This window comes from Rhinoderma darwinii (genome assembly GCF_050947455.1).
Source record: "Rhinoderma darwinii isolate aRhiDar2 chromosome 1 unlocalized genomic scaffold, aRhiDar2.hap1 SUPER_1_unloc_27, whole genome shotgun sequence".
Lineage (NCBI taxonomy): Eukaryota > Metazoa > Chordata > Amphibia > Anura > Rhinodermatidae > Rhinoderma > Rhinoderma darwinii.
Genome location: NW_027461664.1, coordinates 154,482 through 168,602, shown reverse-complemented (window position 1 = coordinate 168,602; position 14,121 = coordinate 154,482). Strand labels below are relative to the sequence as shown.

The 14,121-nt window shown below is 44.7% G+C and overlaps 1 long non-coding RNA gene across 5 annotated transcripts in view; it reads left to right on the top strand.

The window, feature by feature from the left end:
• Positions 1–14,121, top strand: part of LOC142671140 (uncharacterized) — a 153,080-nt gene that overhangs the window by 1,308 nt on the left and 137,651 nt on the right. The gene's annotated exons all lie outside the window — the stretch shown is intronic.

Sequence of the window (14,121 nt, the reverse complement as noted above, 5' to 3'; positions counted from 1 at the left end):
TGGGGATTCTACACTTAGCCTGGGCTCAGTCACTTACACATTAACGTTACTGAAGTGTCGGGATTGTGAATAGACATTCCTTCCAGCCAGGACGCCATGTCTATTCACAATCCCGACACTTCAGTAACGTTTCTGTGGTACTTACAGCAGAGCAAAGTGTAATCTCGCGAGATCTCGCTGTTAATGACAGGTTACAGGGAGATTACGCTTTGCTCTGCTGTAAACGTTAATGAAGTGTCGAGATTGTGAATAGACATCGCGTCCTGGCTGGAAGGAATGTCTATTCACTGTCTAAACACTACAGTAACGTTAATGTGTCAGTATAAGACAGCAGATCGTGAACAACGCAGTGTCACTATGCACTGACTAAATGAATGGAGAGGAGTGCATGATGCTGATTGGTCACTGATTGGTCAGCGTCATACACTCCTCTGTACAACGCCCACTTGTTCTAAAGTAAAAACACGCCCACTTGGGCATTAAGAAACTCATTAGCATAAATGTAAAATCGCTCCTAACGTGGTAAATATGATCGTTTTTCTAAATATAAAGCATTACTGTCACCGACATTACAGCGCCGATCACATCATGTAGGAAATGGGGCACTTCTGCCAATTAACCCTAAGCCCAGAAAATGGCAAAAAGGCATCTAACAAGCGGACACCGTGACCAAAAGACTCATGAGGGCTGCGCAGGAAAAGGACCTTCTCGTCAGCGTACAGGCCCACCACAGCAGACCCTCCCTCCCACTGCACACCAGTTACCATAGGGGTGGATCTCAATCTAATAGCTATAGCTTCAATGGCAATAGCAAATAAAACCGGTGAGAGGGGACATCCCTGCCGCGTACCCCGTGCCAGAGGAGAAGAATCAGAGGGGATGCCATTGACCACCACAATAGCCATAGGGGATTTATAGAGAAGTTGGATCCATGAGATAAATGTAGGAGCAAAGCTGTGAAGGCCGGCCAGAAGGAAGGAGCACTCAACAGAGTCGAACGCCTTCATAGTATCTAATGAAGCGACAGCCCAAGGCAAATGCCGCATTCTACCCATCTGCATAAGTGTCTGTACACGTGTAATGTTTATAGATGTAGATTTACCGCGCATGAATTCAGTTTGGTCAGGGTGAATAATTGTTAGAACAACTTGATTCAGTCGCTTTGCCAGGATCTTAGGTAGGATTTTATAGTCCACGTTAACTAGGGAAATTGGTCTATATGAACCTCAATCAATAGGGTCTTTATCCGGCTTCAGTAGCACAATGATAGAAGCATCATCAAATGTAGAGGGAAGTGAGTGGCTGAGTAAAGCCTGGTTAAGAGTATCTAACAACATGGGGCCCATATGTTCCCGATACCTCCTATAACCTTCAATAGGGAGCCCATCAGGACCTGGGGATTTATGGAGAGACATTTCCTGAATAGCCTCTTGAAGTTCCGCCATCATCATAGGGGAGTCAAGCAATGTAACCTGCGATGAAGAGAGAGTAGGAAAAGTCAGATCCCTCAGATAAACTACAACGTCTGCGATGGTATGATTAGAGGTGGAACTATATAAAATGGTATAGTCCTTTCTAAATCTGGTAGCAATGGCATCCCCCTCTGTTAATAGACCACCCTCATTATCCTGAATTGGAGGAGTTATTGTGTCTAATTAAGTGGGCCAATAACTGACTGGATTGATTCTCCATCTCAAAATAATATTGACGTGTAATAAAACAATTTGCGCTTAGTCTTAAGGTGAAGCACATGTTTATATAAACGAGTGAAATGTAACCAACCTGACCAGTATCGCACTGTGGTCCGAAATCCCCCTGGGAGAGAGTGATATGGAGGACACATAAAGCAGGAGAACCAAAAACATAATCAATCCTGGAGAGAGCCTGTCTCCCAGGAGAATGACAAGTGTATTCCAGAACCTGTGGGTGACAATGTCTTCATAGATCAATCCTGGAGAGAGCCTGTCTCCCAGGAGAATGACAAGTGTATTCCAGAACCTGTGGGTGACAATGTCTTCATAGATCAATCCTGGAGAGAGCCTGTCTCCCAGGAGAATGACAAGTGTATTCCAGAACCTGTGGGTGACAATGTCTTCATAGATCAATCCTGGAGAGAGACTGTCTCCCAGGAGAATGACAAGTGTATTCCAGAACCTGTGGGTGACAATGTCTTCATAGATCAATCCTGGAGAGAGCCTGTCTCCCAGGAGAATGACAAGTGTATTCCAGAACCTGTGGGTGACAATGTCTTCATAGATCAATCCTGGAGAGAGCCTGTCTCCCAGGAGAATGACAAGTGTATTCCAGAACCTGTGGGTGACAATGTCTTCATAGATAAATCCTGGAGAGAGCCTGTCTCCCAGGAGAATGACAAGTGTATTCCAGAACCTGTGGGTGACAATGTCTTCATAGATCAATCCTGGAGAGAGCCTGTCTCCCAGGAGAATGACAAGTGTATTCCAGAACCTGTGGGTGACAATGTCTTCATAGATCAATCCTGGAGAGAGCCTGTCTCCCAGGAGAATGACAAGTGTATTCCAGAACCTGTGGGTGACAATGTCTTCATAGATCAATCCTGGAGAGAGCCTGTCTCCCAGGAGAATGACAAGTGTATTCCAGAACCTGTGGGTGACAATGTCTTCATAGATCAATCCTGGAGAGAGCCTGTCTCCCGGGAGAATGACAAGTGTATTCCAGAACCTGTGGGTGACAATGTCTTCATAGATCAATCCTGGAGAGAGCCTGTCTCCCAGAAGAATCACAAGTGTATTCCAGAACCTGTAGGTGACAATGTCTTCATAGATCAATCCTGGAGAGAGCCTGTCTCCCAGGAGAATGACAAGTGTATTCCAGAACCTGTGGGTGACAATGTCTTCATAGATCAATCCTGGAGAGAGCCTGTCTCCCAGGAGAATGACAAGTGTATTCCAGAACCTGTGGGTGACAATGTCTTCATAGATCAATCCTGGAGAGAGCCTGTCTCCCAGGAGAATGACAAGTGTATTCCAGAACCTGTGGGTGACAATGTCTTCATAGATCAATCCAGCCCAAACCTTCTATCAGCTGACACAAAGGAGTAGTGGGTGTTAAATTATGGGCGGGATCTTGTGAGAAACGGTCTATAGCCGGAGACATTACCTAATTTGATGTGCAAAAGCAATAGCTGCCTGAAGGACGGAGGTGTTAGCCTGTGGTGGATTATATATACACAGAATAACATATGGCTTAGTGTCTATTTCAGCATAAACAAAAACGAAACCTCCAGCTGGGTCTCTTCGCGTCTGTATTGGATTCCATCGTACAGTGCGATGTATCAGCAGGGAAACCCCTCTAGAATAAAAAGTGTGAAAGGAGTGGCACGCCCATTGTATCCAAGGTTTCTTAAGAGAACTAGATCTTTCACTAATGAGGTGAGTCTCCTGTAAACAGATTAGGGGGGGACGGGATCGCCTAATATGAGGGAACACCGAGGCCCGTCGTCAGTCATCAATACTTTAGAGAGGATCAATTGCCAGTCCTGGGCAGTACAGCAGCATACAATGGATGAGCAGAAAAAGGTATGGACAGAGTTATCAGAGTCAGTGGCATAGACATACACATGAACAACAATCAAACATAACAAAGTAACCGAGGAAAATAACCCAGAAATGTCCCCACCAAGAACCATAGGTAGGGCAGACATTTGGGGTAGAAAAGGTAGAATGGGGAATACTTGACTACGTCTTGGTCAGGCATCCATCCTGGCATCAGTAGGCATATAAGAAAAATGTTCTGGGTCTTTTTGTTTGTTTTTTACCAGTGAATCAGATGAGAACAATATATAGAAAGGAGAGAGATCCCCCTCTGGATCAACTGACCTGAATAGCCAATGGTAGATATAGCGACATAAGGTACGGTATAACATTATAAAATATACAACATATCACCCAGTAACGTTCATCATGTGAAGAATGTCAGGCTGATCAACGGAGCATTCTCGAAGGGCCCACAGGTGAATGCTGAAGAGTCACTCAAGCCACCGGAGGATGCATCTGGAGCCACTCTCTCGCCGGGCTATGCAAGAAGACCACTTTGTCATCATAGGCAATTCGGAGACGAGCAGGGTATGCCATTGAGTATGGAATGTTTCACTCCTTAAACTTTCTTTTGAGCTCCATAAAGGTGGCGCGCTGCTTCTGGAGGTCTGCAGAAAAGTCAGGGAATATGGAAATAGTGGAATTGTTGAATTTTAATGGAGCTTTCAACCTGGACTGACGCAAAGACGTGTCTCGATCTCTGTAATTTAGAATCCCAACCAGGAATTGCCGAGGGGCTGCACCTTGAGGCGGCGGCTTAGCCGGAACACGATGTGCCCTCTCAACCACAAAGCAAGGGGAAAAGGCTGGCGCCTCTAAGTTAGTCTTGAGCCATTGTTCAATAAACGGTTCATGAGTTTTGCCCTCAGATTTTTCCGGTAAGCCAATTATACGTAAATTATTACGACGCAGTCTATTTTCAAGGTCATCAGTTTTGGATTGACAAGCATCCGCCTTCCGTGTAGTAGCAGCCAGGGTAGTAGCAAGAGGACCAATCCTGTCCTCTACTTGAGAAAGTCGCCCCTCCATCTCTCCCATACAGCCTTTCAGGTTCTGCATGTTGTGACGGAGCAAACTGACATCAAGGTTTATCTCATCAATCTGGCCTGTTAAAGAAGTTTTGCAAGCATCAATGGCCGATAGAAGTTGCAATGAAACCTGACGTAACGTAGGTTTAGGCTCAGTGTCGGAATCCATGCCGCCACTCGGTCGGGCATCGTCCTCTTTATTTTTGAGGTGAGTAGATCTCGTTTTACGTGGAGAGGAATTATCTTCGTCCTGATCAGTACGAGCAAAATCTTTTAGCTTATCCACTGCAGACTGAGGTTTAGATTTACGCATGGTGCACAGTATAGCTGAAATAGGTAGGTCTCACCCCACCAATAGTGTAGCAGGAAAAGTAAGGCAGCAGATACAGTCTCCTTTTAACAGAGTATGGCACACTGGTAGGAAGTTATATATGGTAAGTAAGCTCTATAGACAAAGAACCGGGTAGGCAGGCAGTCCCAGAAAGTATAGTGAGCAGGTGAGCCAAATCAGTGACATAGATGTATAACAGGCATATATGCAAAATGGCTCCGTTAGGCCGCAACTCACCACCCAGATACTGGTAACAATGGAATCTCAGGGTCTCCCCTGAGAGAAATCAAAACTGTCGTCCCCAACTGAGCCTGAGTTCTGTACCTTCACCGGCTGTCAGGGGAGACAGATAAAGAATGTTTCACCATGCGTGCCTTGCAGACACAGACAGGCCGCCATTAACCACCAGCCGCCACGAGGAACAGAAGCCCATGCAACCAGGACCACGGAGTCTGACAGAGAGGACCAAAAGACACCTGGGAGAAGCAAGAGATGTCGGGCATAAACAGTGTACCTCCGATGCAAGTGGATGCAAGTCCTTCGTTGTCTCCTAGGCTGGGTTAATATCAAGTGGAAGTGCGTCGAGTGCAGGCTGCAGCAGAACACCAGGCCGTCGTGCACTGTTTCCGTCCGCAGGGCCGACGAAGTCACCGAAGAATGTCCCCAGGTAGCCTGCGAGGGGGAGAGGTATGCCCAGAGTTTGTCTGGTCCCAGTAAAAAGATTTACCAGCCAGGATGACAGGATAATCAGCAGGAGAGGTTACGGTCCCCGGGAGCTCAGCTCAGATACGACTATCCATGCTGCTTGCTGGCCACGCCCCAAAAATAATAATAATATTTAATAATATATTATTACCCCTTTAAGGACACAGTATTTTATCCTCTAATTTTGCCCACACAGTGTTTTGCGCCCTAAGTGCTATACACAGTATATTTCCCCCTGTAGTGCCCTTACACAGAATAATGTCCGCTTAGTGGCCTCCACACAGTATAATGCCCCCCTCCCCTGGCTGGCAAACACACAGCCCCCCCTGTAGACTGTGCCATACAGCCTCCCTGTAGACTGTGCCATAATCGCCCACCCCTCCTTGTAGACAGTGTCATACAGCCCACCACCTCCCCCTTGTAGACAGTGCTGTTCATTCCCCCACCTCCCCCTTGTAGATCGTGGCATACAACGCCCCCCACCTCCCCCATGTAGACAGCGCCATACAGAGCCGCAACTCCCCCTTGTAGATCATGCCATATAGCCCCCCACCTCCCCCCATGTAGACAGTGCCATACAGCCCCTCACCTCCCCCTTGTAGACAGTGCCATACAGCCCACCCACCTCCCCATGTAGACAGTGCCCCAAACACAAAAAAATTGTAATCCTCTAGGCCCCGTTCCCAAGACGAACTGAGCTGCTCCGCGACGGGATCCTTGCGTAGGCCGGCGTGATCCTGTAGCCTAGTGCAGAGTTTCCCAACCTTTTCGGACTCGAGGCACCACTGGAAAAATAAAATTTCCTCAGGGCACCCCTACCAAAAATTGTTTCGAGAAAGACAGAAAACAGCTAAAAACAAGCACTACACTTAGAATATGTTCACACAGCGTTTTTTGTAAGGTAGAAAATATCTTCCTCAAAATTCCTTCAGGAATTTTAAGGCAGATTTTGAATTGACAGCGTTGTTTGACTTTTTTTTTTGCGTGATTCTTTAAGCCGTTGAAGCTAACGGAAAAGACGTAGGCAAAAAAAGCTCCAAACGAACGCCACAGGTATTTTCTGCCTCCTATTAACTTTAATTGGAGGTCAGAGGTGAAAACCACTTGAAGACCAACAGCCCCCCACTCACAGTAAAATGACCATTAGCCCCCCACTCACAGTAAAATGACAATCAGCCCACCACTCACAGATTCTCCTGTAGATAGTGCCACACAGCCCCATTGTAGATAGTGCCACAGAGCCCCCTTGTAGATGATAGAAACCCCCCCCCCTTCCTGTACATAGCGCTACTGTAGCTCCCTGAAAGAGCGGAATCCCCCTGTGGCCGAAGATTCAGCTCCTGGACGGAGCGCTTGATGACTGTCTATTTATGGACAGTGACGTCATGGGCCTCTACTGAAGTGGAATCCCCGGTCACCGCATCAGCAACGCTGTGGACGGGGATTCCGCTTCAGGAGTTGTCACTGTCCATATATGGACAGAGACATCAAGCGCTCAATCCAGGAGCGGAATCCCCAGCCACACAGTGGCGCTAGCAGATAGCAGAGCTGGGAGATACCTTCCTGCTTTGCTATAGTATTCAATAGTACCTGTGTACTAATGACGCAGACACTATTGAATGTGGCGTTGCTACAGCCGTAGCAGCTGCTAGCGGTGCCGCCGGCCATGGGGGGCCCATCCCGACTGGCAGCATGGGCGTCCCCATGCCCGATGTAGCCGCTATGGCTGCTACGGGCGGAAAGGCGGATGCTGAGTCGCCGGGCCCGGGCGCTTCTGAAACTAGCAGGGGAAAGGTAGCCAGCGCAGCGCCCCCTTCCACCTGCTGGAGTGATGCACCCAGTGCAATGGCACACCGTTCTGGCCGTCCCTTTGAGGCACTATGTACAAGGGGGGTGTGGTGCTATCTACAAGGGGATGTGTGTGGCATTATCCACAAGGTGATGTGTGTGGCTCTCTCTACAAGGGGGCTGTATGTGGCGCAATCTACTGGAGGGCTGTATGTGGCGCAATCTACTGGAGGGCTGTGTGTGGCGCAATCTACAGGAGGGCTGTGTGTGGCGCAATCTAAAAGGGGGTATGGTGCTTTCTACAAGGGGGGTTGTGTGTGGCGCTATCCACAGTAGGACTGTTTGTGGCGCGATCTACAGGGGGCTGTGTGTGGCGCTATCTGCAGGGGGCAGTGTGGAGCGCCATCTACACGGGGGCTGTGTGTGGCGCTATCTACAAGTAGGCTGTGTGTGGCCCTATCTACAGGGGGGCTGTGTGTGGCCCTATCTACAGGGGGGCTGTGTGTGGCCCTATCTACAGGGGGGCTGTGTGTGGCCCTATCTACAGGGGGGCTATGTGGAGCACCATCTAAAAGAAGCACACCATCTACAGTGTGACACTATCTGCGCTGGTATTTACGCTGCCAGTAGTGGTCAGCACATATCACCTCGCCCTAGTGATAAAGTGAGACATCACCTGCCTGTAAAAACCAGATAACCAGAGAGATACCGGCCACCATAGTGGTTGTCAGCCAAACTAGTGCAGACGTTTTTGTTTGTTTATTTGGATGCAGAAATTCTGGGAAGAAAACCACGCCCCATTAGCCACACCCATGAGATAAACCACGTCCCATAAGACACCCACCGAAGAACACACGCTAATTGTCCTTGAAATTTTTTTTAAAAAGTTCGCAACTATGTATATTCAGAACCAGAACTTTTTTTATTTTTCCGTCGATGTAGCGGAGTGAGGGCTTATTTTTTGTGGGACGAGCTGCAGTTTTTGATAATTTTATTTATTTTTTATTTATACTTTTAGAGCTGCTAGTCTTTTTTTATTTTTTAAAAATGTTTTTTACGGTGTTCACCGTGCGGGTAAATAACATTATATTGTAATCGTTCTGACTCTTACGGATGCGGTGATACCAGTTATGTTTATGTTTTTTACGGTGTTTACCGTGCGGGTAAATAACATTATATTGTAATCGTTCTGACTCTTATGGATGCGGTGATACCAGTTATGTTTATGTTTTTTACGGTGTTTACCGTGCGGGTAAATAACATTATATTGTAATCGTTCTGACTCTTACGGATGCGGTGATACCAGTTATGTTTATGTTTTTACGGTGTTCACCGTGCGGGTAAATAACATTATATTGTAATCGTTCTGACTCTTACGGATGCGGTGATACCAGTTATGTTTATGTTTTTACGGTGTTCACCGTGCGGGTAAATAACATTATATTGTAATCGTTCTGACTCTTATGGATGCGGTGATACCAGTTATGTTTATGTTTTTACGGTGTTCACCATGCGGGTAAATAACATTATATTGTAATCGTTCTGACTCTTACGGATGCGGTGATACCAGTTATGTTTATGTTTTTACGGTGTTCACCGTGCGGGTAAATAACATTATATTGTAATCGTTCTGACTCTTACGGATGCGGTGATACCAGTTATGTTTATGTTTTTACGGTGTTCACCATGCGGGTAAATAACATTATATTGTAATCGTTCTGACTCTTACGGATGCGGTGATACCAGTTATGTTTATGTTTTTACGGTGTTCACCGTGCGGGTAAATAACATTATATTGTAATCGTTCTGACTCTTACGGATGCGGTGATACCAGTTATGTTTATGTTTTTACGGTGTTCACCGTGCGGGTAAATAACATTATATTGTAATCGTTCTGACTCTTACGGATGCGGTGATACCAGTTATGTTTATGTTTTTTACGGTGTTCACCGTGCGGGTAAATAACATTATATTGTAATCGTTCTGACTCTTACGGATGCGGTGATACCAGTTATGTTTATGTTTTTACGGTGTTCACCGTGCGGGTAAATAACATTATATTGTAATCGTTCTGACTCTTACGGATGCGGTGATACCAGTTATGTTTATGTTTTTACGGTGTTCACCGTGCGGGTAAATAACATTATATTGTAATCGTTCTGACTCTTACGGATGCGGTGATACCAGTTATGTTTATGTTTTTACGGTGTTCACCGTGCGGGTAAATAACATTATATTGTAATCGTTCTGACTCTTACGGATGCGGTGATACCAGTTATGTTTATGTTTTTACGGTGTTCACCGTGCGGGTAAATAACATTATATTGTAATCGTTCTGACTCTTACGGATGCGGTGATACCAGTTATGTTTATGTTTTTACGGTGTTCACCGTGCGGGTAAATAACATTATATTGTAATCGTTCTGACTCTTACGGATGCGGTGATACCAGTTATGTTTATGTTTTTACGGTGTTCACCGTGCGGGTAAATAACATTATATTGTAATCGTTCTGACTCTTACGGATGCGGTGATACCAGTTATGTTTATGTTTTTACGGTGTTCACCGTGCGGGTAAATAACATTATATTGTAATCGTTCTGACTCTTACGGATGCGGTGATACCAGTTATGTTTATGTTTTTACGGTGTTCACCGTGCGGGTAAATAACATTATATTGTAATCGTTCTGACTCTTACGGATGCGGTGATACCAGTTATGTTTATGTTTTTACGGTGTTCACCGTGCGGGTAAATAACATTATATTGTAATCGTTCTGACTCTTACGGATGCGGTGATACCAGTTATGTTTATGTTTTTTACGGTGTTTACCGTGCGGGTAAATAACATTATATTGTAATCGTTCTGACTCTTACGGATGTGGTGATACCAGTTATGTTTATGTTTTTTACGGTGTTTACCGTGCGGGTAAATAACATTATATTGTAATCGTTCTGACTCTTACGGATGCGGTGATACCAGTTATGTTTATGTTTTTACGGTGTTCACCGTGCGGGTAAATAACATTATATTGTAATCGTTCTGACTCTTACGGATGCGGTGATACCAGTTATGTTTATGTTTTTACGGTGTTCACCGTGCGGGTAAATAACATTATATTGTAATCGTTCTGACTCTTATGGATGCGGTGATACCAGTTATGTTTATGTTTTTACGGTGTTCACCATGCGGGTAAATAACATTATATTGTAATCGTTCTGACTCTTACGGATGCGGTGATACCAGTTATGTTTATGTTTTTACGGTGTTCACCGTGCGGGTAAATAACATTATATTGTAATCGTTCTGACTCTTACGGATGCGGTGATACCAGTTATGTTTATGTTTTTACGGTGTTCACCATGCGGGTAAATAACATTATATTGTAATCGTTCTGACTCTTACGGATGCGGTGATACCAGTTATGTTTATGTTTTTACGGTGTTCACCGTGCGGGTAAATAACATTATATTGTAATCGTTCTGACTCTTACGGATGCGGTGATACCAGTTATGTTTATGTTTTTACGGTGTTCACCGTGCGGGTAAATAACATTATATTGTAATCGTTCTGACTCTTACGGATGCGGTGATACCAGTTATGTTTATGTTTTTACGGTGTTCACCGTGCGGGTAAATAACATTATATTGTAATCGTTCTGACTCTTACGGATGCGGTGATACCAGTTATGTTTATGTTTTTACGGTGTTCACCGTGCGGGTAAATAACATTATATTGTAATCGTTCTGACTCTTACGGATGCGGTGATACCAGTTATGTTTATGTTTTTACGGTGTTCACCGTGCGGGTAAATAACATTATATTGTAATCGTTCTGACTCTTACGGATGCGGTGATACCAGTTATGTTTATGTTTTTACGGTGTTCACCGTGCGGGTAAATAACATTATATTGTAATCGTTCTGACTCTTACGGATGCGGTGATACCAGTTATGTTTATGTTTTTACGGTGTTCACCGTGCGGGTAAATAACATTATATTGTAATCGTTCTGACTCTTACGGATGCGGTGATACCAGTTATGTTTATGTTTTTACGGTGTTCACCGTGCGGGTAAATAACATTATATTGTAATCGTTCTGACTCTTACGGATGCGGTGATACCAGTTATGTTTATGTTTTTACGGTGTTCACCGTGCGGGTAAATAACATTATATTGTAATCGTTCTGACTCTTACGGATGTGGTGATACCAGTTATGTTTATGTTTTTACGGTGTTCACCGTGCGGGTAAATAACATTATATTGTAATCGTTCTGACTCTTACGGATGCGGTGATACCAGTTATGTTTATGTTTTTACGGTGTTCACCGTGCGGGTAAATAACATTATATTGTAATCGTTCTGACTCTTACGGATGCGGTGATACCAGTTATGTTTATGTTTTTACGGTGTTCACCGTGCGGGTAAATAACATTATATTGTAATCGTTCTGACTCTTACGGATGCGGTGATACCAGTTATGTTTATGTTTTTTACGTTACTTTAGAGAAAAAATGGGAAAAGGGTTTGTGGAGGTTTTTTTTACATTTTAAATTATTTTTATTCATAAATGAAAACTTTATTTTACTGTTTTTTCTAAAAAAATGTATTCCTGTTCTGGGGGACTTGAACTAGTGATGATTAGATCTCCGGTACAAATCACTGTAATACTAATGTATCGCAATATATCGTGATTAATATTAAGGGGTTTGTAGGAGCAGAAAGATGGCGGACCTTCATTGCCCCCCATGCTGCCATGACAACCGTCCATCGTGTCGCGTGGGGACGATGAGCTGTCAGGGAGGACCCCCGTCTTTCTTACAGCTTAGTTTCTGCAGTCGCTGTTGACCACAGAATCTAAGTATATAAATGGCCTTAATCACAGTTCTCTTAGGTTTCCAGCCTTTGCAGGTTTCCAGCCCAGGGTGTCAGGTGTTCCCTATGTCGGTAAATGTCCTGTTCAGGAAGGGGTTAAATGAGTAAAATACAAGTTTATACTGAATCTTATTCCACAAAACAATGTATCACTCTGCTCTGCTCCACCTGCGCTATAACATGATGATAAGAGATCACACTGCATGTTTCCTTTATATATAATGTCACCTCAGCTGCTGCAGAACCTCACAGTTCATATCAAAACACTGACTGCATAGTGTGCACCACGTCTTGTGCGATGTCAGCAATGTCTCCCCAGTATCCGTCATGTGTCAGGTTGTCAGGAGTCAGGTCTTCATTGTCTGGGGGGGGAATGTCTTCATTTTACTCTTCTCATCTGAGAGATATGCCATAAATGTCTGATATATGGGGGTCCCACCTCTATGTGGAGAACAGAAAATCTACATCTTATCCGCCCCGTGTGCACATACCCTTAAAGAGGCTGTCACCAGATTTTCAAACCCCTATCTCGTATTGCAGCAGATCGGCGCTGCAATGTAGATAACAGTAACGTTTTTTTTGTTTTTTTTTAAACGAGCATTTTTGGCCAAGTTATGACCATTTTTATATTTATGCAAATGAGCCTTTCTTAAGTACAACTGGGCGTGTTTAAAGTTAAGTCCAAGTCGGCGTGTATTATGTGTGTACATCGGGGTGTTTTTACTTGTTTTACTAGCTGGGCGTTGTGAATGGAAGTGTATGATGCTGACGAATCAGCATCATCCACTTCCATTCACAACGCCCTGCTAATAAAAGAAGTAAACACACCCAGATGTACGCACACAATACACGCCGACTTGGACTTAACTTTAAACACGCCCAGTTGTACTTAAGAAAGGCTCATTTGCATAAATATAAAAATGGTCATAACTTGGCCAAAAATGCTCGTTTTTGAAAGAAAAAAAAACGTTACTGTAATCTACATTGCAGCGCCGATCTGCTGCAATACGAGATAGGGGTTTGAAAATCTGGTGACAGAGCCTCTTTAAAGTGACACGTCAGACTTGAGAAATGGTTCTGTCTTAAACAGGTCAAAAATAGGCCGTGGATTCCACTCCCAGAGGAGTCCCTGTCGTGACTGTCCATATATGGACAGAGACGTCAGGGGCTCCCTCTAGGATCACAATTCCTAGCCAAGTTGACGGCAACGCTCTGGCAAAGCATTCTGCTCCTAGTGGGAGCTTCAGTGGCGCTATCTACAGGTGCTGGGGTGCTATCTGCAGGGGTTTGGCATATAAGTTTGATTAAACTAAGGGGGAGATGTGCCGGCACTTGTGGAGAGAGCCGGCGGACAGGAAAGTGCAGTGCTGCACACATTAAACCCCTTTCCATTCTGCCAATGTTTATTTATATGACAACTGCCCGGGGCATCAGCGGTTTGAACGAATATTGCTGTATGGCCGTTGTGAAGGGGTTAATAAAAGCATATAGAAATATTGTCTATAAAGGTGTACACAGCCTTTAAGAGGCTAATAAGCATTTGACACACTGACAATTTTTTTGGGTTGCAGGGCACTCTCAAAATAGAGGCCCCTGTGTCCCGCCACTTTCATGTGTAACTGTGTCCATAGAAGGCAGATACAGGTAAATACTATGGTGGAGCAGGGAGCCAGTTACGCCCCGCCGTTCGCTCTGGTAGGGCACAGTCTCCTTTAGGCCGGCGGCTTACAAGGTGCAGGAACATCGACACCGGTAGTGAGGACCTCAACATTGTAATTCCGGCTCTGATCAGTAAACATAGAAGTGTAGAGAGAAGTGTC